The 6,265-nt window shown below is 45.5% G+C and overlaps 1 long non-coding RNA gene across 1 annotated transcript; it reads left to right on the forward strand.

Annotated features, from left to right (window-relative positions):
• The first annotated feature begins 3,923 nt into the window (after nucleotides 1-3,923).
• On the forward strand, nucleotides 3,924-5,334 carry LOC112948358. The gene is made up of 3 exons (XR_003249601.1): nucleotides 3,924-4,082; nucleotides 4,189-4,424; nucleotides 5,250-5,334. It is a non-coding gene; the product is annotated as an uncharacterized LOC112948358 (long non-coding RNA).
• Nucleotides 5,335-6,265: the final 931 nt, after the last annotated feature.

Raw genomic sequence — 6,265 nt, forward strand, 5'->3', positions numbered from 1 at the left:
TGTTTCTCATTCAARAATTTGGAAGTGATAAATGGAACTGGGACACTGCATGGCTTCTTACCTCTTCTTTACTGATGGCATAGCTACAAAAAATAAGAGTGCATCCCATGATTGTATCAAAAGTTTTATTATATTCCATGTTTTATTTTTATCTCATTAGTGACAACAGTTTTGTCCTATAAGTGCCTCAGATATAAATTGAATTACTTGGATCATAATGCAGAGGTTACAGAGAGAATTAAAAAGTTTCATAAATTATATAGTAACCTCCTGATTTTTTTCATGTATTTTCATGATTTTTGAATGCTTACTTCTGAACAAACTTATCTTGCATAAATCTGACTCCCTTAATAGGAATTCCTCTGCGCTGTTATGCAGACCCTGTTAACTGCAAGTGCCTTTCCTTCGAGTGGCCTCCACAGACTAGGTGAGGAGAAAAGGGGCTTCCTGGAGAACACCTGACCCTGCTTGGTTGCCCCGGAGGAAGGTGAAGAGCTTTGCCCTGCTCTTGGTGTCTGTTAAGAGGTTTCCTCTGTGTCTTCCATCACTGTATGACTTCATAGAAGCAGCCGAGCATGGTGAGGACCTTCTGGAGTTCTCATGTGACCTCCAGCTGGGCTGTTGCCAGCACTAGATCAGGTCAGCCATGGCTTTGGCTAACTGCATCTTGACAGCCTGCAAGGCTGAAGGTCTCCTGCCACTGTGGTGACCCCGTCTAGGACCACATCACCCTTCTGAAAAGATTATTCCTGCTCCCCAGTCTGAACCTCTCCAGATGCAGTTTCTGGTAGTATCCCCCCTTCTATCCCTGATAAGAAGGTTGCCTCTGCCATGAGCCTCCCTCCCCGTCAGCTATTTGGGGCTAATTGTGGCTGTCTTGGTAGTTCTTTGCTGGACTCTGTATTTTCTCAGCATCCCTCATGGTCTGGGAGACACCAGACGGGATGCAGTATCCCAGGAGTGGCCTCACCAGGATCAAGGAGAGAAGGGGAAGCACATTCCTTCACCTGCAGGCCAGTGCTTTTCCTGAGGTAGCCTGCTGTGTCCTTGGCCTTATTTGCAGCCAGAGCGCTCTATTGGCTCCCGTTCAACTTGCAGAGAGATTTTTTTTTGTCATTTCCAGTGTAATAAGGCCAGTCTGCTCCTGTGTTTATAAACAAATGTTAGGTCAAGCAGAATTGTAAACTTTATTTTGCCTTTTTAAAATAAATTCAATGATGTTTGCTTTCTACGTGCAGAGCAACTTGGAATGAAACAGCACACAGTAATAAAACTGCAAAATTTAAGCTTACATAACATTTATCTGTCTTGAAATTACAGATATTTACAGAGTTCTGGAACACTCATTTCACTGTGTAACAAAAACATACTTATTCAATAGCAGCAACTTCTGGGAACTGGCATCATATCTGCACGACGAGAAAGAGTTAACAGCTTGTTTTGTGTAATCTGCTTTCGTTCTAGATACGCACGTTCCAGTTGTTGCATGAGGGAAATGTGTTTAGATGAATACAAACCAGAAGTAAAAACACAGTTTGCAATAGAAACACAGAGCTTGGAGTTTCGCCTCTGACTGAGGAGGACACAAGCACGTTAGCAGAAAGTCAGCCTCTTTGGAAGGACCTGGATTGCAGCTAAAGACCTTTCCAACCTCCTCCTCGGAGTTGCACAGAGGTGAGGAGTGTTGTGTCCCATTGAGAGAGCCTGGGGCGTAGAGAGGTGTCACTGGGAAACACAGCTGAACATGGTTATGTATCACACAAAAAGCCTGTCTGGAATCAGCAGTCTCTGGTTGCTGGCCTGCACTTAGGCCAGCCTAAACTGCCACCAGGAGGGACCCAGGGCTCTGTGACCTGAGAGCGAGTGGGGAGGAGGCCACAGGGGTTGGTTTTTCCCGTGGCTGCCTGAAAGCAGGCAGTGCTGGGAGGGAAGCAGGAGCTGTGCGTGGATACAGGCAGGAGCACAGCAGAAGGTTGGGTTAAGCCACGTGTAGAACCCTGACGGGTCAACCACTGCTCGTTGTAGCAGTGAGGAAACATCACAGGTGGGATGGGGGCTTGGGCTACAAGCTCCACCTGGCCCGTGAGTTAACTGGAGCACCTTGTGAATTAGAGCCCTGTTATTCCCAGCTAAGCTAATTATTACAACCCATGCAAATCAAGAGCAGTGTCGTTTCCTACCTCCCTGTCCAGCCTAGGGCTGCGTGGGCTCTAGGGGTAGATCCCCCCTTGCCCTCCCTCCTGCAAGCTGGCAGGAGATGCGAAGTGCAGAGCTGTGGCCGTCGTGTGCATGGGAGCAAGATTTGGCGACCGGTGCATGTGCAGCGTGTGGCTCTTGCACCAAGCCTTGGAAAAGTGATTGGGTTTCCATTGTTTTTTTCAAAACATGTTATGTTTTTTATGTGATAAAAAAAATTGATGCATTTTACAAACACTGCAGTGAAGTACGGTGAGATACACGCAATGTGCTGTTTAGCTTTGAAGCAATTTTTTTCTTGTCAATTTTCGTTTCTCTTAAATGAAATCCTGTTTTTGGGGGAGTCAGGAGCAGATAAGATCTTTCCCCTTGTTACTGAAGCTACTTGAAAGTTTAAAACCGATTCATTAGCTACAAGGTAAGCATAGAGAAAAGGCAATTATTAGGATTTCAACAGCAAATAATGTGGCACGCGAAACATTAGACTTATTTCCTTCCTGTTTAAAGCACTGTAAAGCATTTCGGCCCAGCTAAATGTGCTCTGGAGCTTTTATGTCAAAGTGAATCATGATCTAATGCTCACCAGATTAAATCTAAATGTTGCAGTGGTTGCCTTCTAATCTGGTCCTTCCCAACGTGATGATATTATTTGTCTAGATAGTTATGTGCAAGTGCGAGTGAGATGCAATTCATATATGTGTGTCTGTGTGTATGTATATGCAAACATACATATAAGTAGTGCCCAAAGAAACTCCGCTCGCGTTGCACTCAGTAAACTTGCAGTTAAACGCTCCTTTCCTTTCTCAGCTGCGTAAAGAAAAAGCCAAGTGGATAATTAGGTAAAAAGCATAATAAGATCCATGTCGGCAAGGCCAGCACGGCCCAGAAGATTCTTATTTGTGCAAATTCCTGGCGCGGAGCGTGCAGACCCTGGCTGCGGGGCCGGGCGGGCGCGCTGTGGCGGGCGCTGAGCGGAGGCGACAGGCGCGGGGGCCGCGGGGCCACCTGCGCCCCRCGCTCCACAACATGTCACGTCCAAGCTTGTGGCGCTGGGGCCGGCGGGCCCAATTAGCGGGGCCTGGGAGCCCCTCTCCAGCCAGCCGGCACTAACCCTCCCGATAAAACCTGACATCTTCCCTCCCGCCCCCTCCTCTCCTTCCGCCGGCCTCTAATTAATTTAAATGGTTTTACTGAGGGACCGGGGCACTGCTGAAAGGCAGAGGACCTTGCAGGGGTAATCAGCTTAAGCACTGGTCCCTTTCCTGCCCTTGTTGCTCCACACTTCCCATTTGGGAGACATAAATACTATTTTAATTTTTTAATTTTYTTGTTTAATTTCCCGTTTCCTTCAGTTTCTCTTGTACAAGGTACCATTTGAAAGCACAAAGTGATAAAGCTGGAAATGGGATACAGACAGGAACTTTTAAGTTCACTGTTAATTGCCTTTATTGGACAGGAGGAGTAATGAGGGATTTCACGTGGAAGAGGTACATCTCCTGTGACAGTCAGAAAGCGGCGATAATTAGGAAGAAAAGTGCAGTTAAATTTATTTTCCTATTTCTCAAAGACTCTTGCCTAAAAATAAGTCTTTTTCTTCCCCTGCTGTAGCAGCAGATCAGTGCTTTCTGGTTTAAAAAAGCCACAGCTTGTTGAATACATTTTTGTGAGTGTATTCAGCTGAAGTCGTGCCAAGTCCATGTCCGCTGTCAGATAAGCTTGGGAACAAATGCCCATCTTCCCCAGCCATGTAAGGCCCGGAGTTACTGCGGAAGGAGCTGTGGGTTCCCTGTGTGGATAGCTCTGCTCCTGCCAGGACCGAATTCCTCCCTGTCCCTGCCCAGGGGGGTCGCCCCCGAGCTGGGCCAGGGCCCGAGGCCATTGCTCAGGTGAAGGACTCAARCCTACTTAATTTTAGGAGGACAAATAATCCTTGGAGACATTCATACACCTCAAAGTAAGCATTCATTTTTTTCAATTTTTCTTTTTTTTTAGGATTAGTAGTGCATTAAGAAATTTCTGTCGGACATACCAACCTCCTGACCTGCTGGTGAAACATCCTCTGCTATCAAGAAGCCTGGGATGTGATGATATATCCTGCTGTAGACCTCAAAGCCGAGCTGCTTTCCAGCCAGGATCACTCCTGGCTGCTGATGCAGCCGCTTTGGGAGCAGCTACCTGGGACCTCCGCAGAGAGCAGCGATGACACGGCTGGGCCTGCAGCAACCAAGGTGAATCCAGCTCCCTGCTCCCCACCGGCACGCTGCCCCTGGCAATTCCCTCCCAAGCTTTTTAGGAATCTGCCTAAAACCGTTTTATTTTAGGGAMTGTAAATGACACTGTGCAGCCTGCAGAAAAAATATGGTTTTTTTTCCTGAAACATATGAAATTGCCTTAGGGTCCAAATCCAGGTTTTAATGTTTAGTACTCATGATATTCAGGCTCAGCTCATCTCCCCACAAAGGTACTAAAATACATTGATGGATATTTGCAAGAACAGGACATACAACACATCCAAACCCATGCTTAGGTAAATGTTTCTTAATAAACCTGCTAAGCAGTAATAGTTAAAAAGTTCTGTTCTCCAAGCGATGAGGAAAGGGAGGAATATTCTTCACTTTGTGCAGCAGTCAGAGCCTGCATTCACTGACATCTCGTCAGTCAGAAATGGCTAATACCTTTTCCTGGCTATGTTTAACCGGGACACACATATGCAAGGGTGCTTGGTAACTGAACGCTGAATTTATGAATTTCTTTTGTTGTCACTTTACAAATTTGCTAGCATTTCGTATTTAAAATTTCACACKACCATGCTGCTCCTTCTCCCATGCTGTTTTTTTCTTGCAGTTTTTAATGGTGAATCATGACCTTTATAGTGTTTTATATAGAGAGTATATATATACATCTATATTTATATAAAAATCTGGGTGGTGTCAGGGAGAAACTTAGTCTCTCTGACCCATCTTTTGTTTTGATCTAGTTGCTAAGGCAATACTAAGATCAATTTTGACAGAATAAAATGCTACAAATTACGTTGTCACATTACCTCATTACAGGAGGCTGGCACTGTGGACTGCAGCATTACTGAATTGAAAAGCGTGAATGCTACAGAAATTTCTGCTGCATGGAAAAATGTTATTTTTGGATTCTTCAGGAAGGCGTGCCCATAAAACCACTGGTTCCCTGGTGAGTGACTAGTCACTGAGACTAGCAGAACTTTCGTCTTAATTTTTGGCTGTGGTAGGTGATGTCATCGTTGGATATACATTTACATTAAGCTGCAATTGGCGTCTCAGCTACAAAGGGCTTCATGTTTTCCTGTTAAACGTTTAGGTAACTTCTTACAGCAAGGCTGGTGGAAGGAGTGGGTTTGAAATTCCTTTTTTTATGGGTCCCCTACTCTCTGTGTTTCTTTGCAGTAACGTTACTAGTGTTGCCCTCACAATTTGCCCTCCCTGGTGGGGCAGGAACACTTGCACTACGTCGTACAGTCTCCAACAGCAGCAAGCGGCCRCCCTTTGGCTCGCCAGCACCGAGTGGTTTTCAGGACATTGCTCCTGCCTGCAGCGGGAGGTACCGGTGTCCTGGCTGAGCTGCATGGAGATGAGCATGAAATCTTGAGTTACCCTGTGTTTCTTCTGCATACGGATGGGACTTGTGTCTGTTTATTTGCAGACGTGTGCCCTTGTTTGAAGTTTTGCAGTTTGAGCCTGGGAAGTTTCTTGTGCTCTAACTGCTGCGGAATGTGGTTGCTGTGTTACTAAAAGGTTCCTTTAGTACCAGCTTTGGCTTAGGAAATCATTTAGACTTGGGCATAATTTGCGTACAAGAAGRCAATCTATGTGATCTGGCAAATAGTTTAATCATTCTGGTTTTCTCCTAGTATTCTTTTCTTCTAATATGACTCTTGCTATATCTAGTCCAGAGTTGTAATTGCAGTAGGGGTACCAATCCAAAACAAACATTTTGAAGAATTTGTGTGGAGCAGAGCCCCAAYTTCCATTTCAGTGCTCGCTCTCATCTGATTTGTTAAATTTGAGTGGTCCCATGTGTGAGTGGYGGGACTGCCAGA

The sequence above is a fragment of the Nothoprocta perdicaria genome, unplaced genomic scaffold (genome assembly GCF_003342845.1).
Source record: "Nothoprocta perdicaria isolate Ctin4 unplaced genomic scaffold, notPer1 scaffold_26, whole genome shotgun sequence".
NCBI lineage: Eukaryota > Metazoa > Chordata > Aves > Tinamiformes > Tinamidae > Nothoprocta > Nothoprocta perdicaria.